This window comes from Antechinus flavipes, chromosome 4, assembly GCF_016432865.1.
Source record: "Antechinus flavipes isolate AdamAnt ecotype Samford, QLD, Australia chromosome 4, AdamAnt_v2, whole genome shotgun sequence".
Taxonomy (NCBI): Eukaryota; Metazoa; Chordata; class Mammalia; order Dasyuromorphia; family Dasyuridae; genus Antechinus; species Antechinus flavipes.
In genome coordinates this window covers 124,385,678-124,402,225 of record NC_067401.1, presented here as the reverse complement: position 1 = coordinate 124,402,225, position 16,548 = coordinate 124,385,678, and positions in this window count along the sequence as shown.

Below are 16,548 nucleotides of genomic sequence, written 5' to 3'. Positions count from 1 at the left end.
TCTGTTGCCAGTTATCTGGAACCAATTAGCAAAGTTTCAGGGTGTCCAACTCTTAAATGACCACAATAGTCCTGTCAATGTGGTATTGACACAGCATGGGAATAATTTCAAAAAGTGCTTAAAGGAATAAAGTGTACATTGGCAATGGCCATGGCTCACTGTCAGTACTCCTCCCCAAATCGGACAAAATAGCTGTAAAGACATATATGTAACTCAGATTACCAGTCCTTGATACAATTCCCAAAGAAGGGCAACTTACACAAAACATATGATATTAAGTATCATAGTTATATATACATACACACATACACATACACACACATACACACATATACATATACATATATAACAGAGTCTGACATTTATAAAAGATCACAGCATATTAGTTTTAGAGCTGGAAGGGATTGATCATTAAGCCCATTTATTTGTCAATGAATAACTGAGATCTGTGCCTTATAAAAGCAGCAGAGAAAGAGTTTGAATCCAGATCTTTTCCTACTAACTCTCATGCAGTTGATATTACACCATTCTGTCTTTCATAGATAAGTTATTTAATGTCTCTAAGTTTCAATTTCTTAAGCTTCTGGTCCACTGCAGCTCAATTGTAGTTCAAACCTTACCCAGACTCTGCCTATACTTTCTACTTCACCATCACTCAACTGGTTTGCTCAATAATAAAGCATCCCTACTTCTTCTAAGTCTTTCAAATCCCATAAGCTAACTTTAGGTGCACGTAGAAAGATTTGACATAGTCAGCTGGCATCTGGCCTTACTATTGCCCACATTCTTATCCATCTGGAATTGTCTTAGGAAAGTTTCAGGCATGGAAAAATGCAGCCATCATTGCTCTTTCTTCAATTCCTGTTCTTTGATTGGTGATTTATATAAAGGTACTACTTTGCTAACATGCTTCCAAAATCATTACAATCTACTTAAAGTAGAAAGAAACTCAAACTAGGAAAATATAATTTTTCAGTGCACCAAAGAATCTATAAACAAAATTTGTTTTGTCTTCTTATTTTAAAAAATGATCTTCATAAATTAAGACACAAGAGTTTATAGCAGGGGTCCTCAAACTTTTTAAATAAGGGGCCAGTTCACTCTTCCTCAGAGTGTTGGAGGGCCGGACTATAATAAAAACAAAACCTTTGTTTTGTGGGTCTTTAAATAAAGAACTTCATAGCTTTGGGTGAGGGGGATAAACTTCCTCAGCTGCTGCATCTGGCCCGTGGGCCGTAGTTTGAGAACCCCTGGTTTATAGCATCTAGAACTGGGCAGATCTCATGGATAACTCCTACATATTTTAAATGAGGCAACTGAAGCTTCAAAAGAATAATGGACAAAGATAATAAGTAGAAAAAGAAAAATACAAACATATACCTTCTGATTATAAATATGATATTTAGGTAGCTACAATAAGTTAAAGTTTATAATAAAATGGAGCAAAATTACAAAACACTTCCCACAATTGGAAAAATATCAAGTGCTCTTGGATAGGTCACGTGAATATAATAAAGATGACAATACTACCTAAACTAATATATTTTATTTAGTGCTATACCCATCAAACTCCCAAGAAATTATTTTACAACTAGAAATAATAACAACAAAATTCATCCAGAAGAACAAAAGATCAAGAATTTCAAGGGAATTAATGGAAAAAAAAAAGCAAATGAAGGTGGCCTAGCTATACCAGATCTAAAACTATATTATAAAGCAGCAGTCATCAAAACCATTTGGTACTGGCTAAGAAATTGAGCAATTGATCAATGGAATAGGGTAGGCTCACAGGACAAAATAGTTAAGGAATATAGCAATCTAGTATTTGGCAAACCCAAAAGACCCCAGCTTTTGGGATAAGAATTCACTATTTGAAAAAAAAAATTGCTGGGAAAATTAGAAACTAATATGGCATTGACCCACACTTAATACTGTATACCAACATAAGGTCAAAATGGGTTCATGTACTAGATATTAAGAATGATATTACAAAAAATTTTTAATAGCTTTTTATTTACATATTATAAGCATTGACAATTGCCAGTCTTTTGTTCCAGTTTTTCCCCTCCTTCCCCCCACCTCCTCCCCTAGATGGCAGGATGACCAATACATGTTAAATATATTAAAGTATAAATGAAATACAAAATAAGTATACATGTCCAAACCGTTATTTTGCTGTACAAAAAGAATCGGACTCTGAAATATTGTACAATTAGCCTGTGAAGGAAATCAAAAAATGCAGGTGGGCAAAAATATAGGGATTGGGAATTCAATGTAATGGTTTTTAGTCATCTCCCAGAATTCTTTTGCTGGAGGTAGCTGATTCACAGTTCATTACTGCTCCATTGGAACTGATTTGGTTCATCTCATTGCTGAAGATGGCCAGGTACATCAGAATTGATCATCATATAGTATTGTTGTTGATCATCATATAGTATGGCCCTGCACATTTCACTCAGCATCAGTTTGTGTAAGTCTCTTCAGGCCTTTCTGAAATCATCCTGTTGGTCATTTCTTACTGAACAATAGTATTCCATAATATTCATATACCACAATTTATTCAGCCATTCTCCAATTGATGGGCATCTACTCATTTTCCAGTTTCTGGCCACTACAAAGAAGGCTGCCACAAACATTCTTTTTTTTTTTTTTTTAAATTTTTTATTTAATAATTACATTATATTGACACTCATTTCTGTTCCGATTTTTTTTCCCCTCCCTCCCTCCACCCCCTCCCCTAGATGGCAAGCAGTCCTTTATATGTTGGATATGTTGCAGTATATCCTAGATACAATATATGTTTGCAGAACCGAACAGTTCTCTTGTTGCGTAGGGAGAATTGGATTCAGAAGGTATAAATAATCCGGGAAGAAAAACAAAAATGCAGATAGTTCACATTCGTTTCCCAGTGTTCTTTCTTTGGGTGTAGCTGCTTTTGTCCGTCATTTATCAATTGAAACTCAGGTCTCTTTGTCAAAGAAATCCACTTCCATCAAAATATGTCCTCATACAATATCGTTGTCAAAGTGTATAATGATCTCCTGGTTCTGCTCATTTCACTTAGCATCAGTTCATGTAGGTCTCTCCAAGCCTCTCTGTATTCATCCTGCTGGTCATTTCTTACAGAACAATAATATTCCATAACATTCATATACCACAATTTACCCAGCCATTCTCCAATTGATGGGCATCCATTCATTTTCCAGTTTCTAGCCACTACAAACAGGGCTGCTACAAACATTTTGGCACATACAGGTCCCTTTCCCTTCTTTAGTATTTCTTTGGGATATAAGCCCAATAGAAACACTGCTGGATCAAAGGATATGCACATTTTGATAATTTTTTGGGCATAACTCCAGATTGCTCTCCAGAATGGTTGGATTCGTTCACAACTCCACCAACAATGCATTAGTGTCCCAGTTTTCCCGCATCCCCTCCAACATTCATCATTATTTTTTCCTGTCATCTTAGCCAATCTGACAGGTGTGTAGTGGTATCTCAGAGTTGTCTTAATTTGCATTTCTCTGATCAATAATGATTTGGAACACTCTTTCATATGAGTGGTAATAGTTTCAATCTCATCCTCTGAAAATTGTCTGTTCATATCCTTTGACCATTTATCAATTGGAGAATGGCTTGATTTCTTATAAATTTGAGTCAGTTCTCTATATATTTTGGAAATGAGGCCTTTATCAGAACCTTTAACTGTGAAAATGTTTTCCCAGTTTGTTGCTTCCCTTCTAATCTTGTTTGCATTAGTTTTATTTGTACAAAGGCTTTTTAATTTGATGTAATCGAAATTTTCTATTCTGTGATCAGTAATGGTCTCTAGTTCATCTTTGGTCACAAATTTCTTTCTCCTCCACAAGTCTGAGAGATAAACTATTCTATGTTCCTCTAATTTATTTATAATCTCGTTCTTTATGCCTAGGTCATAGACCCATTTTGATCTTATCTTGGTATATGGTGTTAAGTGTGGGTCCATGCCTAATTTCTGCCATACTAATTTCCAATTATCCCAGCAGTTTTTATCAAATAATGAATTCTTTTCCCAGAAGTTAGGGGCTTTGGGTTTGTCAAACACTAGATTGCTATAATTGACTATTCTGTCTTGTGAGCCTAGCCTTTTCCACTGATCCACTAATCTATTTCTTAGCCAATACCAAATGGTTTTGGTGACTGCTGCTTTATAATATAATTTTAGATCAGGTACAGCTAGGCCACCTTCATTTGATTTTTTTTTCATTAATTCCCTTGAGATTCTCGACTTTTTATTGTTCCATATGAATTTTGTTGTTATTTTTTCTAGATCAATAAAATATTTTCTTGGAAGTCTGATTGGTATAGCACTAAATAAATAGATTAGTTTAGGGAGTATTGTCATCTTTATTATGTTCGCTCGGCCGATCCAAGAGCACTTAATATTTTTCCAATTATTTAAGTCTGACTTTATTTGTGTGGAGACTTTTTTATAATTTTGCTCATATAATTCCTGACTTTCCTTTGGTAGATAGATTCCCAAATATTTTATGGTATCAACAGTTATTCTGAATGGAATTTCTCTTTGTATCTCTTGCTGTTGGGTTTTGTTGGTGATGTATAAAAATGCTGAGGATTTATGGGGATTTATTTTGTAGCCAGCTACTTTGCTAAAATTATGAATTATTTCCAATAGCTTTTTGGTAGAATCTCTGGGGTTCTCTAGGTATACCATCATATCATCTGCAAAGAGTGATAGTTTGGTTTCCTCATTGCCTACTCTAATTCCTTTTATATCTTTCTCGACTCTTATTGCCGAGGCTAGTGTTTCTAATACGATATTAAATAATAATGGTGATAGTGGGCAACCTTGCTTCACTCCAGATCTTACTGGGAAAGGTTCCAGTTTTTCCCCATTGCATATGATGCTTACTGATGGTTTTAAATATATGCTCCTGACTATTTTAAGGAAAAGTCCATTTATTCCTATGCTCTCAAGTGTTTTTATTAGGAATGGATGTTGGATTTTATCAAATGCTTTTTCTGCATCTATTGAGATGATCATGTGGTTTTTGTTTGTTTGGTTATTGATATAGTCAATTATGCTAATAGTTTTCCTAATATTGAACCAGCCCTGCATTCCTGGTATAAATCCTACTTGGTCATAGTGTATTATCCTGGTGATGATTTTCTGTAATCTTTTTGCTAATATTTTATTTAAGATTTTAGCATCAATATTCATTAGGGAGATTGGTCTATAATTTTCTTTCTCTGTTTTCAGCCTACCTGGTTTAGGTATCAGTACCATGTCTGTGTCATAAAAGGAGTTTGGTAGGACTCCTTCAATCCCTATTTTTTCAAATAGTTTATATAACATTGGAGTTAATTGTTCTTTAAATGTTTGGTAGAATTCACATGTAAATCCATCTGGTCCTGGGGATTTTTTCTTAGGGAGTTGATTGATAGTTTGTTCTATTTCTTTTTCTGAGATGGGACTGTTTAGGATATTTACTTCTTCCTCTGTTAGTTTGGGCAAGCTATATTTTTGGAGGTATTTTTCTATTTCATTTAAGTTGTCGAATTTATTGGCATAAAGTTGGGCAAAGTAACTCCTAATTATTGCTCTAATTTCCTCTTCGTTAGTGGTGAGTTCTCCCTTTTCATTTTTAAGACTAACAATTTGATTTTCCTCTTTCCTTTTTTTAATCAGATTTACTAAGGGTTTGTCTATTTTGTTGGTTTTTTCATAGAACCAACTCTTAGTTTTATTAATCAATTCAATAGTTTTTTTACTTTCAATTTTATTGATCTCACCTTTTACTTTTAGAATTTCAAGTTTAGTGTTTGACTGGGGGTTTTTAATTTGTTCCTTTTCTAGCATTTTTAATTGCAAACCCAATTCATTGACCTTCTCTTTCTCTATTTTATACAAATAGGCCTCTAGAGATATGAAATTTCCCCTTATTACCGCTTTGGCTGCATCCCATACATTTTGGTATGATGTCTCATTATTATCGTTTTCTTGGGTGAAGTTATTAATTATGTCTATGATTTGCTGTTTTACCCAATCATTCTTTAGTATGAGATTATTTAGTTTCCAATTATTTTTTGGTCTACTTCCCCCTGCTTTTTTGTTGAATGTAATTTTCATTGCATCGTGGTCTGAAAAGGATGCATTTACTATTTCTGCCTTACTACATTTGAGTTTGAGGTTTTTATGTCCTAATATATGGTCAATTTTTGTATAGGTTCCATGAACTGCTGAAAAGAAAGTGTATTCCTTTCTGTCTCCATTACATTTTCTCCAGAGATCTATCATATCTAGCTTTTCTAGTATTCTGTTTACCTCTTTGACTTCTTTCTTATTTATTTTCTGGTTTGATTTATCTAATTCTGAGAGTGCAAGGTTAAGATCTCCCACTATTATAGTTTTACTGTCTATTTCTTCTTGCAGCTCTCTTAGTTTCTCTTTTAAGAATTTAGATGCTACCCCACTTGGTGCATATATGTTTAATATAGATAGTGCTTCATTATCCATGCTACCCTTTAGCAAGATATAGTGTCCTTCCTTATCTCTTTTAATTAGGTCAATTTTTGCTTTAGCTTGATCTGAGATCAGGATGGCTACCCCTGCTTTTTTGACTTCACCTGAAGCATAGTAGATTTTGCTCCAACCTTTTACCTTTAACCTGCATGTATCTCCCCGCTTCAGGTGTGTTTCCTGTAAACAACATATTGTAGGATTCTGGCTTTTAATCCATTCTGCTAACCGCTTCCTCTTTATGGGGGAGTTTACCCCGTTCACGTTTATGGTTAGAATGACCAATTCTGTATTACTTGCCATCTTGTTAACCCCGGTTTATGCTTTCCTCCCTTCTTTCCCCTTTCCCCCCCTTCCAAGTATTAAGCTTGTGAGCACCCCTTGCTTCTCACAGCCCTCCCTTTTTAGTGTCCCTCCCCCCGCCTTAGAGTTCCTCCCCCTATCTTACCCCTTTCCCTCCCAGTTCCCGTATTCCCTTCCGCTTAGCTTATTCCTTCCCTTTCCACTTTTCCCTTCTCACTTTTCAATGAGATGGGAGAAGTTTCACCATAGATTGAATATGTCTTAAGATTTTTCACTTAAAGCCAATTCTGAAGGCAGTAAGATACCCACTATATTCATCCCCCTCCATTCTTTCTCTCAGATATAATAGGTTTCCTATGCCTCTTCATGAGATGTACTACCCCCACTTTACCCTTTTTCTGGTACAATGTCCTTTCCACATCAATTTCTAGAACAAGGTATACATGTATTCTTTATACATCTATATAGTCAAAATATAGTTCCCAAGATTAATCTTTACCTTTTTAGATTTCTCTTGAGTTCTATATTTGTAGATCAAACTTTTTGTTAAGTTCTGGTTTTTTCATCAGAAATAGATGAAATTCGCTTACTTCGTTGAATGTCCATCTTCTTCCCTGGAAAAAGATGCTCATTCTCGCTGGGTAAGTTATTTTTGGTTGCATACCAAGTTCCTTAGCCTTTCGGAATATCATATTCCAGGCCCTTCGATCTTTTAATGTGGATGCTGCCAGATCCTGGGTGATCCTTATTGTGGCTCCTTGATACTTGAATTGGGTTTTTCTAGCCGCTTGCAATATTTTTTCTTTCATCTGAGGGTTCTGGCATTTGGCCACTATATTCCTTGGTGTTTTGATTTTAGGATCCCTTTCAGTGGGTGATCGATGAATCCTTTCAATGTTTATTTTTTCCTCTGTTCCTATGACTTCTGGGCAGTTCTCTTTGATAATTTCCTGGAAGACAGTGTCCAGGCTCTTTTTTTCATCATGTTTTTCTGGGAGTCCAATGATTCTCAGATTGTCTCTCCTGGATCTGTTTTCCAGGTCTGTTGTCTTCCCCAGAAGGTATTTCACATTTTTCTCCATTGTTTGATTTTTTTGGATTTGCTTGACTGATTCTTCTTGTCTCCTCGAGTCATTCAATTCCACTTGTTCAATTCTGATTTTCAGTGAAGTATTCTCTTCACTCACTTTTTTAAAATCTTTCTCTAATTGTCCAATTGAGTTCTTTTGTTCTGTGGAATTTTTTTCCATTTCGCCAATTTTGTTTTTTAGAGAGCTGTTTTCTGTTTCCAGTTCACTAATCCTATTTTTCAAGGATTTTACTTCTTTATCCACTCTCTCTTTAACTGACTTCTCCAGGCTCTTTTGCCAAGCCTCCCTCTCCTTTTCCCAGCTTCCTTCTCCTTTTGCCAAGCCTCACTCTGCTTTCCCCATTTTTCTTCTAGCTCCCTTGTGAGAGCCTTTTTAATCACTTCTATGAGGTTCATCTGTGCTGAGGAACAGACGCTCTCCTCCTTTGGGGAATCACCTGGGGACTGCCTGTTTTTAGTCTCCTCAGGATTTAGAGTCTGCTCTTTATCTGTGTAGAAGCTGTAAAGGGTTAAAGTCCTCTTCAGCTTCTTGCTCATTCTGTCTATTAATCAGAGACAAACTACCAAAGAAAAACAGAAAAAAATGGAGTCTTTCTTTGGGGGGGGGCTGGGTGTGTTATCGAGCTTCCTCTACAGACTGCAGGGGGCAGCAGTGAGGCACAAGCAGGACTGTGCTGCGCCTGCGCTCTGAGATCCCAAAGCGTGCTGAGTCACTGAGGGGGGGAAGGGGGGGGCGGCCAGGTCCTGAGAGACTCCAGCTGTTTGCGGTTGCGTTCTTCAGCCCCGGTGTTTCCAGCCTCTCCGCTGGGCTGTTGAGGCAACTGAAGCTTCAAAAGAATAAAGGACAAAGATAATAAGTAGAAAAAGAAAAATACAAACATATACCTTCTGATTATAAATATGATATTTAGGTAGCTACAATAAGTTAAAGTTTATAATAAAATGGAGCAAAATTACAAAACACTTCCCACAATTGGAAAAATATCAAGTGCTCTTGGATAGGTCACGTGAATATAATAAAGATGACTATACTACCTAAACTAATATATTTTATTTAGTGCTATACCCATCAAACTCCCAAGAAATTATTTTACAACTAGAAATAATAACAACAAAATTCATCCAGAAGAACAAAAGATCAAGAATTTCAAGGGAATTAATGGAAAAAAAAAAAGCAAATGAAGGTGGCCTAGCTATACCAGATCTAAAACTATATTATAAAGCAGCAGTCATCAAAACCATTTGGTACTGGCTAAGAAATTGAGCAATTGATCAATGGAATAGGGTAGGCTCACAGGACAAAATAGTTCAGGAATATAGCAATCTAGTATTTGGCAAACCCAAAAGACCCCAGCTTTTGGGATAAGAATTCACTATTTGAAAAAAAAATTGCTGGGAAAATTAGAAACTAATATGGCATTGACCCACACTTAATACTGTATACCAACATAAGGTCAAAATGGGTTCATGTACTAGATATTAAGAATGATATTACAAAAAATTTTAATAGCTTTTTATTTACATATTATAAGCATTGACAATTGCCAGTCTTTTGTTCCAGATTTTCCCCTCCTTCCCCCCACCTCCTCCCCTAGATGGCAGGATGACCAATACATGTTAAATATATTAAAGTATAAATGAAATACAAAATAAGTATACATGTCCAAACCGTTATTTTGCTGTACAAAAAGAATCGGACTCTGAAATATTGTACAATTAGCCTGTGAAGGAAATCAAAAAATGCAGGTGGGCAAAAATATAGGGATTGGGAATTCAATGTAATGGTTTTTAGTCATCTCCCAGAATTCTTTTGCTGGAGGTAGCTGATTCACAGTTCATTACTGCTCCATTGGAACTGATTTGGTTCATCTCATTGCTGAAGATGGCCAGGTACATCAGAATTGATCATCATATAGTATTGTTGTTGATCATCATATAGTATGGCCATGCACATTTCACTCAGCATCAGTTTGTGTAAGTCTCTTCAGGCCTTTCTGAAATCATCCTGTTGGTCATTTCTTACTGAACAATAGTATTCCATAATATTCATATACCACAATTTATTCAGCCATTCTCCAATTGATGGGCATCTACTCATTTTCCAGTTTCTGGCCACTACAAAGAAGGCTGCCACAAACATTCTTGCACATACAAGTCCCTTTCCTTTCTTTAAGATCTCTTTGAGATATAAGCCTAGTAGTTTACTGCTACTGGGTAGTAACGCTACTGGATCAAAGGGTATGCACAGTTTGATAATTTTTTGAGCATAGGTCCAAATTGCTCTCCAGAATGGTTGGATGTATTCACAATTCCACCAACAGTGTATTACAAAAAATTTAAATGAACATAGGATAGTTTACCTCTCAGATCTGTGGAGGAGCAAAGAATTTGTGACCAAAGAAAAACTAGAGATCATTATTGATCACAAAATAGATAAACTCAATAGTTACATTGAGTTTAAAAGATTTTGTGAAAATAAAACTAATGGAGACAAGATTAGAAGGGAATCAATAAATAGGGAAAACCTTTTTATATTTAAAGGCTCTACTAAAGGTCTCTTTTTCTAAAATATATAGAGAATTGATTCAAATTTATAAGAACTCAAACCATTCTCCAATTGATAAATGGTTAAAGAATATTAACAAACAATTTTCACATGAAAAAATGGAAACTATTTGTAATAATATGAAAAGGTGCTCCAAATCACTATTGATCAGAGAAATGCAAATTAAGTCAGTTCTGAGATACCACTACACACCTCTCAGGTTGGCTAAGATGACAAGAAAAGATAATGAGGAATGTTGGAGGGGATGTGGGAAAACTGGGATGTACATTGTTGGGGGAGTTGTGAACAGATTCAGCCATTCTGGAGAGCAATTTTGAACTATGCTCAAAAAGTTATCAAACTGTGCATACCCTTTGATCCAACATGTTTCTACTGGACTTATATCCCAAAGAGATATTAAAGAAGGGAAAGAGACCCACATGTGCAAAAATGTTTGTGGCAGCTCTCTTTGTAGTGGCTAGAAACTGGAAAATGAATGGCTGCCCATCAATTGGAGAATGGCTGAATAAATTATGGTATATGAATGTTATGGAATACTATTGTTCTGTAGGAAATGACCAGCAGGATGAATACAGAGTGTCTGGAGAGAAATACATGAACTGATGCTGAGTGAAATGAGTAAAACTAAGATATCATTGTAAATAGCAACAGCAAGATTATACAATGGGCAACTCTCATGGATGTGGCTCTTTTCAACAATGAGATGATTCAAACCAGTTCCAGTTGTTCGGTGATAAAGAGAGGCATCTACACCCAGAGAGAGGACTATGGGAACTAAGTGTGGATCACAGCAGAGCATTCTCATTCTTTTTGTTGATGTTTGCTTGCATTTTGTTTTTCTTTCTCAGTATTATTTTTCCTTCTTGATCCAATTATTCTTGTGCAAGATGAGTGTATGATATGTATACATATATTGTATTTATACTTTAACATATTTAACATGTTTTGATATACCTGAGGGAGGAGAGGGAAAGATGGGATAATTTGGAACAGAAGGCCTTGCAAGGGTCAATGTTGAAAAATTATCCATGCATATGATTTTTTTTCCTTTTTAAATTAAAGCTTTTTATTTATAAAACATCCAAAATTCACCATTATCTTATCCTGTCATTTTAGTCAATTTGAGAGGTATGTAGTGGTATCTCAGAGTTGTTTTAATTCATGCATATGTTTTGTAAATAAAAAGCTTTAATAAAAAATATATAATAAAATGAAGGCTTTTTACAATTGATTTTCTTTTCACTCTTGCAGGAGTCATTATAAGTTAATTATTTTAACAAAATATTTTTTAATTACTACTGCCATTTTTAATTTCATTTTCCAGACAAGTTTTCAAATAATAAGTATTCTTATCTTAGTAATTTTGCTTCCAGGAGAAATGACAGCATTAACACGACTTGACAAAGATGTAAATAAGCATATAACAAGTTCCCTGAAAGAACAAGATACAGGAAGATGACAGATTCAGATTTTTCAAGTGGTAATATCATGCACACTTTTTTCATATTCCCAAATCGTCTGTACCTATGCAGAGAGGAAAAGGAGGAGTACCACTTCTTGAATTCACAAGAAACTGGTCCAATTCTCATTAATCAATCTTTTGAAAATGGGTTTGTGAAAAGTTCTTTAAATGATTGAGGTGAACCTCTTTTTCCCCAAAAATCATATCTTTTGGATGTTTTGAGTGGTAAAACAATCATTGTGCTTCTCCATTAGGAAATCAGCAAAAAATTATATGAATTATATATGAATTATATCCCTAAATATATACCAAAATTGTAAGTACTGGTAAATGATGGATACTGGAAACTGGAAAAATATCGCCTGTCAACCAGGTTTGTCTCTGGACTTCTATTCAAGGGGTTTAGTCCTGGAGGGGACTTTAAAGAAAATCTATTTCAATTTCCTTATTTTAAAGATGAGAAAACTGAGATCCAAAGAGAGCACGTATTGTGCGATATATGAAGTAGGTATGAAGTAGCAGATACAAATATGAAGTAGCAAACCTGAGGCGGGATTTGGCCTCAGGGTTTCCGGCTCTGGGGTCTTTTCTCTTTTCTTTGTATCTCATTGCATTTCTGCAGATATCAGCTGCCTACCTTTGTTAAGTGCAATTGTGTTATCTAGAAGGAAAAATCCTCAAATGAATGAGAAATTCTGTTGTTTGCCCTTTGTATCATTTATTCATTAATTTAAGAAGTATTTCTGTATGCAAAAGAGTATGATAGGTGCTCGGGAAGGGGGAAATATAAACTCCTCCAAGTGAGTTTTCACTCTAACAAAACTGGGCAAAGGCTCTCTTTGTTTCTCTCTTTCTTTTTCCTTCCCATCTGTTCTTTTCCTATTTATTCCTGTAATTTAAATGTCCTCATAACATGAGTCTGCTATATATTTGTTCAATAATGAGGAGCCAGTGAAGTTTCTGAATAGAAGATTGCCTTGATCAGTCTAACCTTTGGGAAGATGAAATTGGCAGCAAAATCAGAAAGAATTGCACAGTGGGGAGAAACCAGACGATGTAATCCATATACTTACAATAATTCAAGCAAGAAGCACTGTGATTATGGCCTAGAGAAGTAATGATCAAAGTACAAAGAAGAATACAGATGAAAGAGATATTATAGAGAGATAATCCATAGGAGTTGGTGACTGATTGGGGGCATAAGAGAGAAACAAGTCCAAGATAGTGCTAAGGTTTTAAATCTGTTTATCTTAGAGAAAAAATGTACCATTATTTAATAGAAATAGGGAAATTAAGAGGAAGAGGAGTGTTTGATTTGATTTTTGTTGTTGTTTTTTAAGGGGGTAATTGGGAATTGGAGTTTTATCTGAGAGTCAGTTTGAGATATTATTGGCATTTATTAATAGAAATATCAATTAAATCACTGGAAATAAGTTTTAAAAATTAGGAGAGGTCAGAACTGAAGAAATAAATGTGAGAATAATTCAGAAAGTGATGATAGCTATAGAGAGAAAATGCAGATATAAAAGAGAAGAGGAGGGGTGAAAATTCAAAGGGCTAAGAGAAGAGAGTGTTTATTATCAAAAGCTAAGAAAGAAAAGCAATCATTGTGGGTCATCAATAGGGTCAAATGCTGCAGAGAACTGAATTTAGGGATTTGTAAGTCATTGATGACTTTTAAAAGATCTTTTTCAATCAATTAATCAACAAGCATTCATTGATCCATGACTGAGAATACAAAAACAAAAACAAAGTAATCTCTGCATTCACCAAGTTTGCAAACAAAATACTAGACAAATAAAAAGTAATGGGAACATGAGGATAACATTAGCTGGTTGGAGGAGGTAGGAGAAGTTCCCTTCAAGTCATAGTGATAATAAAATTGAGAATGAAAATGCTGAGGAATGAATGGGTTGTGATACAGTGAAGTATTGGTTATAGAAATCTTTCAACAAAAGGGACTAGAGAAAAAAAAATCTCAAGAGATCAACCATCAAAGTCCCTATAGTTTGGGAGAACTGAATGTGTTGATAGAGTGGAGAAGAGGAATACATCACCAATCAGAAAGCAAATATTAAATGCCTACTATTTTCCAAGTACTTATCTAGATGCTAAAAATATGAAAATAAGAACAAAAAAATGAAATAAGCTCTGCTCTTAGAGAGATTACAAAGATTGGAGACATGATAGATAACAGAAACTAGAACAATTTCCTGGAGAAGATTAAATAGGATAACTTTCTATTGATTATTTTCCATCTATTCTGCATTTAGTAGTTTGTAAATTGTTGTTTACATATTGTCTCATCTGTGAAACTGAGCTCCGAAAATAAGGAATCTTAAAAAATATATACCCATTATGTCTCCAGAGTTTAGCAAAGTGCTTGGCACATAATAGGTGCTAAATAAATGTTTATGAACTAATGGACTGATTAAAGTCAATGGTTTAACTTTCAAAAGTTTGGTTTCAAAAACCAAACAAATGGAGATAACTGAAAATAGAATGAAACCTGGTAGCGCTGGGGAAGAAAGTTAAGGCACTTTATAGTCTCAACACCATAAGAAATGGGTTTTTAAAAAGTAACAGGGTCAACTGTGGACTTAAAACTTTGTAAAGAATAAAAATCTATCATGGCAAAAATGAGAAAGAAATGACAAAATTTCATGTAAAATTGTAATGTATAATGTGTTGTGATAATGTAATGTGTAATAAAAGTGGATGTCGAACAGTTGTGGGAGTACTACTGAGCTTAGACATAGGGATCATTGAAATCAATAAAATATGCTGTTATGAATGTAAATGAAAGCAATGGGGCAAGATATTAAATTTTGCAAACAGATTACAGAATCTTTGATACTATAATGGTCTTTTCTGTATGTATCAGAAAGGTAGAACTGGAAGAGCCATTATAGAACAACTTTCAACCTTTTCATTACCAACTGACATCTAAACTGCTTAAATGTCTCAAGTAAAGTTTTATAGGGAGCACTGATTACAAGTGGGATTTGAACTGAAGCCCTTAACTCCAGAGTCATATCTTTTTGGTATCTTTCTTTTAAAGCTATTTATTTTCAAAATATATGCACGGATAATTTTTCAACATTGACCGTTACAAAACCTTGTGTTCCAAATTTACCTCTTTCTCCCCATACCTCCTCTCCTAGATGGAAATTAATCCAATATATGCTAAACATGTGAAATTTTTCTATAGGTATTTCCACCATTATCATGCTGTACAAGAAACATCAGATTAAAAAGGGAAAAAAATGAAAAAGAAAACAAGATGCAAGCAAAGAACAACAAAAAAGAGTGAAAATGCTATGTTGTGATCCACTCTCAGTTCCCACAATTTTCTCTGGGTATAGATGGCTGTCTTCATTACAAAACCATTGGAACTGTCCTTGATAATCTCATTGTTGAAAACAGCCACGTCCATCAGAATTGATCATCGTATAACCCTGTTATTGCCATGTGTAATGATCTCCTGTTCTGTTCATTTCACTTTGCATCAGTTCATGTAAGTCTCTCCAAGGTTTTCTGAAATCAACCTATTGATTATTTCTTATATTACCATAATATTCCATAACATTCATATACCATAACTTATTCAGACATTCTCTAACTGATGGTTATTCATACATTTTCCAGTTTCTTGCCACTACAAAAAAAGGCTGCCACAAACACTTTTGCACATGTGGGACCTTTTCCCTCCATTAAGATCTATTTTGGATCCAAGTCCAGGAGAGACACTGCTAGGTCAAAGGGTATCCACAGTTTGATGGTCCATTGGGCATAGTTCCAGATTGTTCTCCACAACAGTTGAATCAGTTCACAACTCCAATGTCCCAGATTTTCCACATCCCTTCCAACATTTGTTATCTTTTTCTGTTATCTTAGCTAATCTGAGAGGTATGTAGTGGTATCTCAGAGTTGTCTTAATTCACATTATTCTGATCATTTGTGATTTGGAGCACCTTTTCATATGACTAGAAACGGATTTAATTTCTTCATCTGAAAATTATCTGTTCATATCCTTTGACCATTTATCAATTGGAGAATGGCTTGAATTCTTTTTTTTTTTAATAACTTTTTATTGACAGAACCCATGCCAGGGTAAATTTTTATAGCATTATTCATTGCACTCACTTCTGTTCCAATTTTTCCCCTCCCTCTCTCCACCCCCTCCCCCAGATGGCAAGCAGTCCTTTACATGTTAAATAGGTTACAGTATATCCTAGATACAATATATGTGTGCAGAACCGAACAGTTCTCTTGTTGCACAGGGAGAATTGGATTCAGAAGATATAAATAACCCGGGAAGAAAAACAAAAATGCAAGCAGTTTATATTCATTTCTCCATGTTCTTTTTTGGGTGTTGCTGCTTCTGTCCATCCTTGATCAATTGAAACTGAATTTATCGAAGAGATCCACTTCCATCAGAATACATCCTCAAACAGTATCGTTGTTGAGGTATATAATGATCTCCTGGTTCTGCTCATTTCACTCAGCATCAGTTTATGTAAGTCTCGCCAATCCTCTCTGTATTCATCCTGCTGATCATTTCTTATAAAACAATAATATTCCATAACATTCATATACCACAATTT